Source organism: Opisthocomus hoazin, chromosome 9 (genome assembly GCF_030867145.1).
Source record: "Opisthocomus hoazin isolate bOpiHoa1 chromosome 9, bOpiHoa1.hap1, whole genome shotgun sequence".
Taxonomy (NCBI): domain Eukaryota; kingdom Metazoa; phylum Chordata; class Aves; order Opisthocomiformes; family Opisthocomidae; genus Opisthocomus; species Opisthocomus hoazin.
Window position 1 is genome coordinate 45,068 of NC_134422.1, and position 15,837 is coordinate 60,904.

General features: G+C 45.6%; 1 long non-coding RNA gene across 4 annotated transcripts; it reads right to left on the reverse strand.

Moving 5' to 3' along the window:
- Positions 1 to 938: 938 nt before the first annotated feature.
- On the reverse strand, positions 939 to 8,695 carry LOC142362423 (uncharacterized). 4 transcript variants are annotated; one of them, XR_012765069.1, is made up of 6 exons: positions 8,579 to 8,695; positions 8,379 to 8,488; positions 7,026 to 7,211; positions 3,583 to 3,692; positions 2,554 to 2,928; positions 941 to 1,278 (listed from the first exon to the last, which is right to left on the reverse strand). It is a non-coding gene; the product is annotated as an uncharacterized LOC142362423 (long non-coding RNA). The 4 variants fall into 4 exon arrangements; XR_012765068.1 differs by having other exon boundaries at positions 941 to 1,294; XR_012765070.1 differs by having other exon boundaries at positions 939 to 2,666; positions 8,579 to 8,693.
- Between the last annotated feature and the right edge of the window lie 7,142 nt (positions 8,696 to 15,837).

The following is a 15,837-nucleotide window of genomic DNA, read 5'->3' on the forward strand; positions in this document are numbered from 1 at the left end:
TTTTCAGGAGTGCCCAGTGACAGGACAAGGGGCAATGGGCACAAACTGAAGCACAGGAAGTTCCGTCTGAACATGAGGAAGAACTTCTTCCCTCTGAGGGTGACGGAGCACTGGAACAGGCTGCCCAGGGAGGCTGTGGAGTCTCCTTCTCTGGAGATATTCAAATCCTGCCTGGACAAGATCCTGTGCAGCCTGCTGTAGGTGACCCTGCTTCGGCAGGAGGGTTGGACTAGATGACCCACAGAGGTCCCTTCCAACCCCTACCATTCTGTGATTCTGTAAGGAAAGACAAGAAAACTGAAAAACAAAGACAGCAAATGGGATAAAAGTAAACACAGAAAGGGTATTTTTAAAAAAAGATTGAGACAATAAAGGAAAAAAAAAATTAAAAATACAGACGGTAAAGTAAAACTGTCCTGGGTTCGGCCAGGACAGGGTTAATTTTCACCAGGAGCCAGGAGGGGACACAGCCAGCGGTCTGACCCAACCTGGCCAAACAGAACAGGGTATTCCATACCACGTGCAGTCATGCTGGGTTTTGGTTGGGGGGAGCTGGGCGGCGGGAAGTCAGTCAAGGCTCAGGAGCACGCAGCAGCAGGTGGTGAGAGTCACTCTGTGCATTCTGCTATTTGTTTTGTGTATTCTCCTTATCAGTATTGTTGCTGTTACTGTTCCCTTTGTTTGCTGTTCTGTTAGAACTGCCCTTATCCCGACCTATGCGTTTTTGCCTTTTTCTTTCTATTCTCCTCCCCAGCCCAGTGAGGGGAGGGGTGGCAGAGCAGCCGCATGGCCCTATTGTTGCCAGCCACAGCCAAACTATAACAAAAACACAGACAATGAAATAACATTTCAAAAGCAAATGTGTAAAGGACAGATGAGAAAAAAGTAGACAGCGAACTGGAAAAAAGATGACATTGACATGCGGAAAACAGACTCCACGATCTGTAAGATTGTAAAGTAGATATGTTTATTCGGCGACGGGCGGCACAGGGGGTAGCCCCACCAAAGTCGTGCGTGCCAGACAGTAACTTGCTTCTTCAATTTATACAGTCAAATATTATATATTCATGAAATTCCCAATCCGCATATACATATGCATGACCTATCCCTGCTTCGTATTAAAATCAGTTCCAAAGAATAATTTCCATAGACTCCTCCCATCTGCGCTTGTGCAGTGCCTCCTGGTGGTGGTCGTCGGGGGTCCCAAGATGAAGGCTCATCCTCTTCATCACGGTGTTCGCTGATTGACTTTTGTTTCTGGGCAAACTCAGTTCTCTTCTAGCTTCCATCCAAACTGCAAGGTCAGTCTTAGCCGGTCTAGGCAACTCCCCAGCCCTTATCAGAAACTACCCCCTTTGTAAGGAAATGCAAGACTCTCTGCCCCAGTTAATTTACACAATAGATAAGCACTGTCAGTTCTCTGCACAGCAACTATCAGGCAGTGCTGCTTCTACTAAATTCCTTAACTATTAGGCAAGGCTGCTTCTACTAAAATCCCTTTAACCCCTTCCTTCAACACAGAAAATATTAAAAGTGACAGGAATTAGGAAAATAAAGGAAAAAAGTTTTAAAATAAGGGCAGTAAACAAAATAAGCAGAAACATAGAGAGTAAATTTTAAAAGCGATGGGGATTAAGAAAGGAAAAGATTAAAAAAGAGAAACAGAAAGCTAAATAAAAGCAGATGTAAAAACAATTTAAAATCCATGTGATTAAGAGACAAAAAATAACAAAATAAGGATGGCAAAATAAATAGAGACATAGCAAGTATATTATAAAAGCAACAGGGTGCATGGCGTGCAGGAAAGAAATAAAATATAGGGATAGGGAGCTTGATAAAAGCAGACATAGAAACCGAATTTGAAAACCCAAGGGATTACGGAGGGTAAGAATTAAAAAATAGGAAGGGCAAACTAAATAAATGAAGACGCGGACAGAAAATTTAAACAGCGAGGGCGCTACTGAAATGCAAGGAATAATTTTTAAAAGACAGCAAATGGAAAAGGTAGGTGTAGAAAGAATATTTTAAAAGCGATACGAATAGGGAACTAAAGCGCCCCAGGACTACAGCTCCCAGCGTGCCGCAAAAGGCACCTTCCCCTCTGCCCGAGCTGGCGGGGACACCGCGCCCCGCCCGCCGGCGCACCCGGTAGCCCCCGGAGCACCCAGCGCAGCCGCGCAGCTCTGGGCAGCTCCTGCCGGCGGCTCCGATGCGACGCCGCACCCCTACCGCTCCTCGCCTCCGACACGGACCCAGCCGGCCAGGCTGCCCCCCAGCAGCTCCCGCCGCCCGGCTCCGACATGGTGCCCGGCGGCCCCCCGGCACGCACTGCTGCCCTCCTGGGGGCTTCCCCAGGACTCCCCGGTCGGTCACCCCCTACCCCACCCGGTCACTTTCTCCTTTGCTGCAGCCGGAGCTCGGCGACGGCTCCACTCCTCCCTCGGCTCGCACTGGCCTCTCCACAGCCACCCAGGGCACGGCAGCACCGGCACAGTCACCGGCAGCCACCGCATTAAAGGGAGGGGCCATTGCCATCAGCCCTACTGCCCGCACCTGCAGCTTCTCCGCCCCCGGCCCACAGCTGGAGCGCAGCAGGAACAGGGGGCCATCTCCCGAGCCACAAAGTGAGTCTCTTCCTCCGCTGGGGTCCCTCGCAGCCCCTTGTCCTGTGCAAAGAAAGCGCAGACACAGGCAGGAAGGCAAAAGAGACGATGGGTGTGTTTATTCAGTCACACACCAAATGAATCTGGGGAACGGGTCTGCTCTGAGCCTCGGTGCCCCCTACGCTCCCCCTGCCCCTCCGACACCTCGGCAGTCCTTCCCAGAGCTGCGGCCATTGCTCCAGTGGGGAACAGTCGGTCAGTTGGCTCCTGGAGCGATGCGCTGCTGGGCAGGGGCTACCAAAAATGAGGAGCAAGGTGCAGGATGCTACAAAACAGGAGAAAAATGGCAGATGGCTGGACAGCAGTGGTGTAACAAGAAAGCGCAAAGCAGGGAAAGGGACAGGCAGTCCCACAGAGATGGAGAAAGAAGCAGCATGGAGAGAGGAAGAGCGGCAGCAGAAAGAAGAAGAGGGAGCAGGACAGAGACTGAAAATGAAGAACGGGGAGCAGGAAGGAGATGCAAAAAAAAAACCCTGCAGCATGACAGAGGTACAAAGAATAGAGGCAGGGACCTGGATGAAGAGAGATGAGGAAATAGACTAGAACAGACATGGAGAAAGCAGTAGATCTGTGACGTGATACGGAGCCAAGAAGGAAGGCCTAGAATCAAGGGACAAGGAGCCAGACAGAGAGCGCCAAAGCAAAAATACTAACAGGCTACGGGACAGAGAAGGAGGAAAGCAATACTAGTAACCGGGAGCTGAACAGAAAGAGGGGAAGAAGGAAAAAAATGCCACGGGCTGCAGGGCAGAAAGAGGGAGGACCTAAAAGATAGGGACAAGTCAGAGAGAGATGGAGAAAGAAGGTACACAAGAGCAGAAAAAAAAAATAATCGTAGCAATGTGGGAAAGAGAGCAAGCCAGGGGAGGGACTCAGATGCAGAAGAGGGGTGACAGGGCCCCGAGGGCCCAGGACTCACCGCAGCTCTCAATCTCGGTGCTGCCGGGAGACTTTAACGCTTCAGATGCTTCTCTCTCCTTATCTCTTCCCTTCTTCTTCCGTAATTCCAATCGTATGGCTCTCCTCCACCTGAAAAAAAATGCTTGTGGGTGTCTTAGAACTCACACGAGATGCGGCTTCCTAGACAAGAAGCCTCACTCGCGTACTACGTGCACGAACAGGACAGAGAAAAAGAGAGAATATGATGAGTGGGAAGCAGAACACACGGATCGAGAGAGAACTTGAATCAGAGGAATAAACAAAGCAGGAAAAAGATAAAGAAAAGAAACCAGAGAAAAGAGCCTTTCTGGCCTCTACTCGCACCCCCCAGCCTCCCACCCCCTTCCGGCCTCCTTTTCTTTCTAGCCTCTATTCTCGCCCCCGGTCTCCCACCCCTCTGCGGCCTCCCACCCCCTTTCGGCCTCCTTTTCTTTCTGGCCTCTACTCTCGCCCCCGACCTCCCACCCCTCTGCGGCCTCCCACCCCCTTCCGGCCTCCTTTTCTTTCTGGCCTCTACTCTCACCCCCGGCCTCCCACCCCTCTGCGGCCTCCCACGCCCTTCCGGCCTCCTTTTCTTTCTGGCCTCTACTCTCACCCCCGGCCTCCCACCCCTCTGCGGCCTCCCACCCCCTTCCGGCCTCCTTTTCTTTCTAGCCTCTACTCTCGTCCCCGGCCTCCCACCCTTCTGCGGCCTCCCACCCCTTTCCGGTCTCCTTTTCTTTCTGGCCTCTACTCTCGCCCCGGCCTCCCACCCCTCTGCGGCCTCCCACCCCTTTCCGGCCTCCTTTTTCTCCTGGCCTCTACTCTCACCCCCGGCCTCCCACCCCTCTGTGGCCTCCCACCCCCTTCCGGCCTATTTTTCTGGCCTCTACTCACCCCCCCCCCCCCCCAGCCTCCCACCCCTCTGCAGCCTCCCACCTCCTAGTTTTCTGGCTCTACTTAACCCATCCTCACACCTCTTTCCGGCCTCCTTTGTTTCTGGCCTCTACTCTCGTCCCCAGCCTCCTATTTTTCTGGCCTCTACTCACCCCCTCTGCGGCCTGCCACCCCCTTCCGACCTCCTTTTCTTTCTGGCCTCTACTCTCGCCCCCGGCCTCCCACCCCTCTGCGGCCTCCCACCCCTTTCCGGCCTCCTTTTCTTTCTGGCCTCCACTCTCGCCCCCGGCCTCCCACCCCTCTGCGGCCTCCCACCCCTTTCCGGCCTCCTTTTTCTCCTGGCCTCTACTCTCACCCCCGGCCTCCCACCCCTCTGTGGCCTCCCACCCCCTTCCGGCCTATTTTTCTGGCCTCTACTCACCCCCCCCCCCCCAGCCTCCCACCCCTCTGCAGCCTCCCACCTCCTAGTTTTCTGGCTCTACTTAACCCATCCTCACACCTCTTTCCGGCCTCCTTTGTTTCTGGCCTCTACTCTTGTCCCCAGCCTCCTATTTTTCTGGCCTCTACTCACCCCCTCTGCAGCCTCCCACCCCTTTCCGGCCTCCTTTTTTTTCTGGCCTCTACTCACCCCCTCGGGCCTCCCACCCCTTTCCACTCTCCTATTTTTCTCGCCTCTACTCCCCCTCTAGTGCACCCCCCCTGGCCTCCCAGCCCCTCCTCAGCCTCCCTCCTTCCATTTTGCTGGCCTCTACTTAACCCACGTTCCCACCCCTCTGCAACCTCCTACCCCTTTCCAGCCTCCACTTGCCCGCCCCCAGCTTCCCACCCTTTTTCAGCCTCCCACTCCCGTCCCACAGAGTGCAGGACACAGACAGAGAGAGAAAAATGACAGGGAACAGAAAAAAAGGTACTAAGAAACAAAGAAAGGGTCAGACGAAGAAGGGGGTGGTTAGGGTTGGAACCCCAACACAAACCAGCAAGGGGCTAGAGGACAGAGAGAGAGGAAGAGAAGAAAGGGCCGGGAAGCAGGACAGAGAAGGAGAGAAAGGCAAAAAGGGAGAGCTGGCTGGACAGGGACGTACACTAAGAAACGACCAGACAGGCAGCAGGATAGAGAGACAGAAAAACCGGTGACACGAAGCAGGACAGAGGGACAGGGAAAGGAAACAAGGGCCAGGGAGCAGGACAGCGGTGGAGAAAGAGGCACTGGGGCAGTAGGATAGAAAAAGAAGGAAGGAAAGGCCAGAAGAAGGACAGGGAATAATAGCGAAGGGAGAGAAGGACAAGGAGCAGGACAGATTGTCAGAGAAAGACAGGGAAAGGGAGCAGGACAAGGTGATACTGAGAGAAAAAAAGGGGAGATGGAGGCAGGATAAAGTGAAAGACAGGCAAAAATAAGAGACAGGGAAGCAGGACAGAGATGGAGACAGAAAAGCCTCGGCTGGGCAGCAGGGAAGAAGAAGGCGAAAAAAAGCACTGGGCTGCGGGACAGAGAGGGAGGAATTAAAAAACAGACACAGGGAGCAGGACAGAATGACAGAGAGAGAAAAGGGACAGAGAGCAGGACAGCATTTGGGGGGGGGGGGGGGGGGGGCGGCGGGGGGAAAACAACCGTGATGGGCAGTGGGAGAGAGGTATGGAGAAAGAAAAAAATACCGAGGAAGAGAGAAAGGAGAGAAGGGACAGCTAGCTGCACAGGGAGATAGAGAAAGAAAGGATGGAAAATGGCGCAGAGACAGAAAAGCAGAAAAAATAGCGAGGGGAAGCAGGGCACAAGGACAGCAAGAGGAAAAAGGAAAGGGACAGGAATCTGGACAGAGACGGAGAAAAAAAGCAGCGGGGACACAGGAAAAGACACAGAAAGAGCAGGGCACAGAAAGATAGATCAGGACAGTGGCAGGACGGAGATGGAGGAAAAACTTTGGATGGCCAACAGGACAAACAGTAATAGGAATATGGGCAGGGAGTTAGACAAAGGGATAGAGTAAGAAATGACAGCACAGGAAGCAAGACAGAGCAACAGACCAGAATAATGCTAACAAGAGAGAGAAAAAGACAGACTGTGAGAAGCATGTAGTGTGTCAGAAAAAAAGAGAAGTATATTAGGAGCCCTGCAAAGAGACAGAATATGGAGAAAAAAAACAAAGGGAGCCAGGGAGCAGCACAAAAGGTCAGACAGAGTAAGAGATGAACAGGAAGGAGGACAGGGACAGTGAGATACACGATGAAAAAAAACAGCAACAGTGAGCTAGACAAAAGGATACAGAGAGAAAGAGAAGGAAGGAGAAGGAAGAGGAATAAGAAGACAGGGACATGGAGTAGCACGTACAGGCACAGAGGAGAACACCAGCAGGGAACAGGGCAGAGAAATTGTGGAGGGAGAAAAAGAGGGAGAGGGAGCAGGACACAAACATAAACAAAAGAGGGGAGCTACGGGGAAGATAAAAGAAAAAAAATTAAAAAAAAAAATCACAGCACTGTAGGAAAGAGAGGGGGCCACGGGTGGGCTTGGGATGCAGAAGAGGGACAACAGGGCCCAGGACTCACCGCAGCTCTCACTCTCGGCACTGCCGGGAGGCACTGCCGCTTCAGATGCTTCTCTCTCCTCCTCTCCTTCCTTCCTCTTCCGCAAGTCCGGTGACTTGGCTGTCCTCCACCCAAGACAAAACGTGCATGTCTTGCAGCTCTTACGAGACAAGGCTCCCTAGACACATAGCCTCACTCTCTGACGTACTATGCACAGGAACAGGACAGAGGGAAAGAGAGCGAGAGTATGATGAGTGGGCAGCAGAACAGACAGACCAAGAGGGAATCATAGAATTGTCAAGGTTGGAAAAGACCTTTAAGATCAGTAAGTCCAACTGTCAACACAACAACATCATGCCTGCTAAACGACGCTCTGAAGTGCCATATCTACATGCAGGGATGGGGACCAGGACAGTGGGATACAAACAGGGAGCAGGATGCGAGTTTGCAGAGAGAGAGGTCCAAGGAAGCAGAAAGAATGACAGAGAGAAAAGGGGGGGAGGGTGGGCGGAGAGCAGGTCAAGAGAGCTGGAGAAAGGAAAAACACTGCTGTGGAGCAGCAGAGGGGGACGGAGAAAGAAAGAGAGGGAGGGGGAGCAGGGCAGAGAAACGGAGAGAGAAAATAAGCGATGGGGAGCAGGGCAGAGCACTAGGAAGAGGAAAATAAGACAAGGGAGAAGACCGAGGAGCTCAGAGAGAAAGAAGGGTCGAAAGGAAACGCCAGAGAGGTAGAGAAATCAAGAAAAACAGGGACGAGGAGCCTTGCAGGGACAGAGCACGAAAATGTAGGGCCGGTGAGCGCGAAAGAGGCAGAGAGAGATGGGGGCAGGGGGAGGAGATGAAGAAGAAAGGAGAGACAAAGAGGGCAACAGAGCGCAGGACACACAGACAGAGAGAGAAAAGGGAGAGTGAACAGGAAAAAAGGGACCAAGAAACAAAGAAAGGGTCAGATCTAGAGAAAGAGACAAAGAAGGGGGCGGGGGGGGTGGCGCAGGCAAACCCCAAAACAAACAAGCAACGGGCTAGAGAACAGAGAGGGAGAGAAAGAGAAGAAAGGGCCATCAAGCAGGACAGAGAAGGAGAGAAAGGCAAAAAGGGAGAGCCGGTTGAACAGGGACGTATAGCAAGAAACGACCGGACAGGCAGCAGGACAGAGAAATAGAGACAGGGAGCCGGCTAGAGAAATTCTGGAGCGAGAAGAAGAGGGAGAGGGAGCAGGACACAAACACAGACAGAAGATGGGAGGTACAGGGAAAGGAAAAGAAAAGGAAAAAGAAAAAAACAAAATCACAGCAGCGTGGGAGAGAGAGGGATCCAGGGGAGGGCCCGGGACGCAGAAGAGGGGCGACAGGGCCCCGAGGGCCCCGCACTCACCGCTGCTCTCGCTCACAGCGCTGCCAGGAGACTCTGCCGCTTCAGACGCTTCTCTCTCCTGCTCTCCTCCCTTCCTCTTCCCTAACTCCCGTCACTTGGCTGTCCTCCACCTAAGAGAAAACGCGCATGCCTTGCACCTCTTACGAGACGAGGCTCCCTAGGCACGTAGCCTCGCTCGCTCACGCGCTCCACAGCCGTACCTCGGAGTCTCCTTCTCGGGAGTCTCCAGCCTTCAGCTGCGCCAGCTCCGGTCCGCAGCCACTCAGCGCTCCGCCTCTCCCTTTTCGCCCCCACGCCGCCAGGACAGCGAGGCCCGGCGGCGGCTGCGCGGGGCGAGCGGGGCCGGGGGAGCGCTGCCGAGTTGCGGGGGGGTGCCCGCCTCCTTCCCGTTTATTCTAAATAGATATAATTAATTTTCCTATAAATTTTAAAACTATAAAAATCTTTATCGGCGGTAAACTAAAATATTAAATGTAGAAAAAAAAAAGTTGAATAAAAATGAGAAGAAGCAACTTTGAAGCTATAAAAAGAAGCTCAAATTACTTTATCCTCAGCAAAATAATCAGTCCCTGTGACAGTTACAGATTAATTTTTATCTCTAATAGCATGAGCTGTTTTTATGAGCTTCTAATATATCAGCTGATCTGGTAAAAGAAGCACATTTAATGAAGATTCAGCAGGCAATGTAACGTTATTTATGCAGTACCTAAACTAAGCAACCTTTTTGCAGGACAAAAGAACCGCACCCTAGAAAATGACAAAGTAAATTTGCTCTGTGTATAGAACATCAGCTGGAGCAACAAAAACAGTAAGGATGGAGAAAACAAGGACAGAAAGGCAGCAGCAACAATAATATGATTTCAGAGTTACTTAAAATAACTTGTGCCCATCTTCAGGTCACTTTCTTTATGCTTTGTTACTTAGAAAGATAACTATACTAACAGGAATGGAAGAAACTAAGGCATGAAGCCCTAGGCCTTGTGCTTTTATTGAAAACTACATGCTTTTATTTGGAACACCGTAGCAGTCTAGCTGGTAACACCTGAGCTTGTGTGGAACAACAGGACCTGCACTGAAAGAAACAATTAAGACCATCTCCAAAAAGGTTATTTTTTTTTCTGGGAAAATGAAGCATGTGCTTCTGTGTCTAGCTTTCAAACCATGGGCAACAGAGACAAAAAAACACTTGAAAAAACACTGTGTTTTGCTGCTGCAGTGCCAGCACAGGGAACACAGGTTGTAACAGATAATAATTCTTTTGGATTTCTAATGACACAGCTGGCAATGTTGGTAAACAGTGAAAGCCAGCAAGAACATTTCAATTAAAAAAAAAAATAATTACAAGCTTAATAAAAAAATACAGGAAAGAATGTATAAAAAATATTCTGTATGTAATTATTTTCTAAATAATATTGAATCAAGATACTATCTATCTTCACAACCATTTCTGCTCCTCTTCATAATGGTGTTGCTGATGTAGTGACGTACACAGTATGCTTAAGAAAGAAAAAGTCTGTTTGCTGAAAGTTCTCAAATAAACTTCTCCATTTTGCAATAGAGATCACATTGCCCGGGTGATAAGGGAAATTTAATATTGGAAGAATTTTCATATTTACGGAATACTTATTTTTCTTCTGGTGAGGTTCTATATGGAAACATCTTGCTGTCCTTATTACTGTACATTCACAACCTTTGCATGGTCTCTGGCACTCGTGAGGACAGCCAGACAAGCCCTCTGCTTAGGGCATAAAGGCTCCCCATGTAAACTACGTCGCTGGCGGCATATTTACCTCCAAATTCATACATGAAATATTCTACAGGATCTTGGGGAAGCTGCCTTGGTGCTACAGACTGTCATAAAAAAACTGCAACAGAAAACAAGTGTGGTAAATATTTGTAAATAATGCTTTTGTACCTCTTACTGTTTATGTAGTGCAGACTTACATGTAGAATGGACACACCTGAAAGCTATATCCAGGAGTACATTTTGATATGTACGACTCATTTTTCGGTCAAAATATGCAGCTGAAATTCTGGCAACTTACAGGACGTAGGTTCCCCGTGTCAAACTCCACGAGATTCCTCTTGGCCCATTTCTGCAACATATCCAGGTCCCTCGGAATGGCAGCACGACCGTCCAGTGTTTCAGCCACTCCTCCCGGTTTTGTATCAATGGCAAATAAGTGTAGGCTGCACTCTGTCTCATCATACAGGCCATTAGTGAAGATGTGAAACCGTACCAGTGCCAATATGAAACCTTAGCGAGCTCTGGTGCTTGGCCTCCGACTGGACTGCACGCCACTGATCACAGCCCTCCGGGACTGGCAGTTCAGCCAGGTTTCAACCCACCTGGATGTGCACTTAAACACACACACTCGGCCAGCTCGTCTGCAGGATGTTATCAGAGATAATGTCAAAAGCCTTACTAAAGTTGAAACAAACAACATCCACTGCTCTCCCCTCACCCACCAAGCCAGTTGTCTCATTGTAGAAGGCTATCAGGGTAATAAAGCATGATCTCCCCTTTGTAAATCAACGCCGACTACTCCCAATCACCTTCTTGTCTTTAACATGTTTGGAAACAGTTTCCAGGACTGTTTTCTCCATCAACTTCCCATATTACAGTGGAAGCTACAATGAAGTACAGAGGTTTCGGTATTTTAAAGAATACACTATAAATTTAAGAGTATCAATTATGCCTCTTAAAAAGAGGTGTAATTCTGTTAGACCAAAGGCCCGGCTAACCAAAGGAATGGTATCTGAAAGTTTCAACACTGAATGCTCTCTGAAAAATGTATAAAAATTGTATAATAGCATAGTAAGGCTTCTCCAGAATACTCTTCCAGCATTCAATAACTTGCAATTCAGGGACATCCTATGTCAGAAATGGTGTTTCTGGTAATTTGTCATAGATTTTTCTTCCAGTAATATATCTGAGCAATATTTAAGCCCATGTAAACTAATAATATCTCCTCCTGTAGTAACGAATTCCTCAGCATAACTGCACACTGTGTGAAGAACCACCTTCTAGAACCCAAAGAAGTTAAATTATTTGTGTCTCCTTAAAAATGAGCTATGGCTATCTTGGTTGCAAAATGAACCTGAACCTTGTCTGATGCAAGCTGTAAAAATTGTGTGTGCTGTGAGCTATAGCCTGCAGCTGGCAGCAGTTATGATTCAGAGAAAGCCAGAAAACTGTTTGTCACCTGACAGTGCACGATGCAATGCAGAAGTGATTCATGAGGGGAAGCAGTACAAAGACCTGATAGCTGAATGGTATGATGCGGTGGTATTAGTCATCACACTAGTGGACTCTCGATTGTAAACTCAGGGCATTGCTTTGTCTGGATCCTATTTACTATAGAATTTCTATTGCAGTGCTGTTTTCTTTCTGACTGCCTCTGGCACGTCCTCTGGACACTAGACTTCTCTCTCCTATTCCTCAAAATGAGACTTTCTCATTTAAATTTCATTATGGTTCTGTCAACTCCAAAAGTCAACTATCAAAAAAAAAAAAGGGGGGGGGGGCGACAACAACACACTGTCTCTATTTCAGTAGATCTATTAAAATTTGGGATGCTCGTGTCCGTTCCAACCAGCACTGAGATATAGTTCTACTCATAGTAAATATGAACAACTCGCATTAAAATTCCCAAAGCTGATTTATTTGTAATTCTCATTAAAACATACACTTTTCTTACAAATTAAGAAGTGCTGCAAACCCTCTGAACAGATTATAAATTACTGACCAGAAACACAAGAGTGGAGCTTAACCTGTATTTGCCTTCCTCCATAACGTATTCTGCATCCCTTATATAGGGGCTCCTTTCCAGGAAATTCCACTTTGGAAGACTAATCAAAGAGAAATAAGCAGTCTATACTGCTAAACACATACATATTTTTTAAATTGTACCCATTTTAGAAGTATTGTTCTTAAATGCCATTCTCTGGTCTTCTTCAAATAAATTTTGATTTACTTTTAAAACTTCTTTTATTTTTTACTTTATAGACTGGGGAGTCCAGAAATTGTGTATCTGTAAACCGATCCCCACGCCTTAATTTGCTGTAAACACAAGAAATAAAAGACATCATGTACGAATATCACCAAGCACCTATGTAACTATAATTATGTAGTTATAATAACAATTCCAAGTGGGAAATACTCTCAATGAAAGCTTGATACACTAAAGAAATTAAATCTATGGAAAATAGATATGTCTGAAATAGCAAGGCATAGATAACTACAGTTTTCCAAAATAATGCTAAAACCAGTAATCCTTTTATGTGGCGTGTATCATATTAATATATGAGTAATCGTAACTTACAGGTATAAGACAAAACTTAAAAATTGTTTAGCCCAAAAGCTTAACAGCACCCATTCAGGACAGTATACTTGAAAATAAAATGTAAATAGGAGACAGTAATCTAAATTGAGTGACATCCACATTTTTTTTCTGTTATTAGTTACCATCTCTCTCCAGAAATACAGAACCTTATCATTGTGGGGTAAAAGAGGAGAATGTGTCAATATCATAATACTACAGCATTATAGCATCCAATTCAATTAGTAAAAGAAGAATGTAAGTCTAATCCCTTTGCGTTTCTTTTACAAGCTATCTGGCATAAATATTTCTGAAAAGCCAATGGTAAAGTGAAAAGACACTTCCTACATTACTTTTAGTATTTGTTCTCAGTGACTTTGCTTCAATTAACTGTCTGCTTACTTACAGAGGTAAACAAAAATATGTTGAGGGTGTATGAGAACAGTGCGCTAATGTTTTCAGTTTGTGGATTTATTTTCTTCTCCCACAGTTTTGCAAGAAAAGGAAGACACGCTCTTTTTACACCTTTGTTGTAAAGTAAATTGCTATAATCCTTTCACTCTCTACACTATTACAGGGAAATCTTGATACTGTCTTTACCTCATGAATATGCATTCTACTTATATACACGCACTGTACTTTTCCCTTAAATTCATATTGTACATTTTTAAAAGAAAAAAAAAAAACCACTAAACAAAAACCCCAACCAACTTTGTGGCAAAAAACTCAGAATATTTTCAGAAGTAATGAACTTAAAGGTCCATTGGGATTTAGATCTATTCATGTAAATGCAAATATATTAGTTTTCTTAGCGGATGTTTGGCTTTAAAATCCTCTTTATTCGTAGTTATTACACAATTCATGTCTTATCTTTTAACAATCCTGGAAATCCTGTGCCACTAAATTTGCTAAGAGCACTGTGAGATAAATAACTAATTATCACATTAATAGATTTTAAACTCAAATTATTTCTTGTATTAGATGCAGCTAGTTAGCAAAACAACAGAATTATATAATATATTGTTTATTGAATAAATTTATGAATGAATTTATTGAATATACTGAATTATATAATGTTAATGCATAGATTATCTTGCCACTTGACAATATTACAAGAACATTATTACGGTATAAGTTTATATTTAAGTAAAACATTTACAATTATCCACCTCTAAAGGGGTTTATATCATGATAAACATTGAGAATTCACCATTATTCACTACTAGTACAAAATGTTCTATTATATGTTGTATTTAAATTTTGAGACTTGAATACTTTTGGTGTCTTACTTTGGCACTTGGAAACCCTGTCACACTAACAGGAAATCTTTTATATGAACGCTGAAGTGTCTTTGCAAAAGATATTTGTGAAAGAGGCAGTTCAAGTGTTTATTTGGGGGGTTTAACAGCAAATATTTACTGGGGACAGTTACGTACTCAAAAAAACAAATAAAAGCCCTGATTTACCTATACCTACCTGTGTAGATTGGGTTCTTTGTAGCAAATAGTGGCTCTTCCTCGTCTAGACAGCGCTGCCGAGTTTTCTTCTAAAGTTTGGGGGAATTTAGGTAAGGCAGTGTGAAACCGCATGCTAACATTTGTCACATCTTGCAAAGCCTTTCTCCCTGTGAATACAGTAGTTTATATGCCTCATTTTAAATATTTTCTGAATATTAAGTAAACTTTCAATTCATAGTTATTTTTCATTAATATCTCTTAATTCAGGTAAATTGGTTACTGCTCCTACTCTAAAGATGCTCAACAAAATAATGGGATAGATGATCAAAGAAAATGACACTGCAGCAGCTTTCAACCTACCTAAATTTGGAGCTGTTTGAGGTCCGCCAAGGCTCTTGGGACATTTTAAGAAAGCCCCATAAGCACTGTAATTTGCACCTAGCTGCTTAAGACTCCCAAGAGTTACTGCATTTTAAAAAGCAAAAGTGCACACAGCTCATGGCCTTGAATGCAGGGGAAGGGCATACACGTATAATCTGAAGATTCAAGCTGTACAAGGGTTCTCTAGTACCGCATTTTCCAGTTTTATGCCTGCTCTTTGGGCATATGTGCGTAAAACGAGCATAGCAAGGTGATTCAGTGAGCCTCCTTATCTTCAAAACTGTATACTACCAAACTATTTACAATGCCTCGTGTTTTGAACCACTGAACATGCCCAAGAGGAATACTCCATCAATAAGGTAACCAGCCTTGGTAGAGGTACTATTTGTGTCAGCTTTCTGTAATCTTGTAAGACAAATTCAGAATGCCAGACTAAACAATCAATATATAATTTGGAGACAAATATTTTGATAATATTAAGATTTTAAGAATCTAAACCCATCTCCCAGACTGCACTAAAATTTAGTTATTTTCTTAATATGTCTCACTTAAAAAAGAGGTTGCCACATGGAAGTTTGCTCATGGGTAGATTCTAGAGAAAACCTGCTCAAAGTACTTTTTTTAGATCTCAGAATTCTGGTTGAATTACAGTGTTTCTAAAGATACACAGATGAAAACTTTCAGTCCAGCTATGTTCTCCATTTATGAAGGGAACAGTGTAGTTCACTCTTATTTCCCTTGTATAAAAGCTCAAGCTATTGTATCTTTTCTATTCCCAACTTTCTGAATTCTATCACATTCTTTGAACAATGAATACAGGCTCCAGCTATAACTGCTCCTGAAGAATGTAGACCGTTTACATGTACCCAACTAAATGTCATCTTGGAATACACTGAAAAGTATCAAGGATGTTAGTTTCCACAATTAAAAAAAATATATTGTGACTGATATATGATATAGAATATGAATAATTCTAGTGATTTTCAGTCTTACTTTTTTCCACTCCTGTTTTATCCACTCTAAGTAAGCAATAAGAGTAGGATAGTATTAAAAGAAGATACCACTATTTCAGGCACTACTTAATTCAAAATGCCATTTTTTTTTCTCACCTATGCACTTACCATGACAAGGTGTCAGAGTCTCTTTGTAAGTCTCTTTAGAAATATGATCCGGTTTTTGTTCTGCTTTTTCAGCATCCAGTGCTTTATTATCGTGGTTTTCCCCACAAATTTCAGAGTTTTCCAGTATAGAGAAGTTCACAGAAGCATTGTGGTTATCAAGAGCTGGGAGCTCTACATT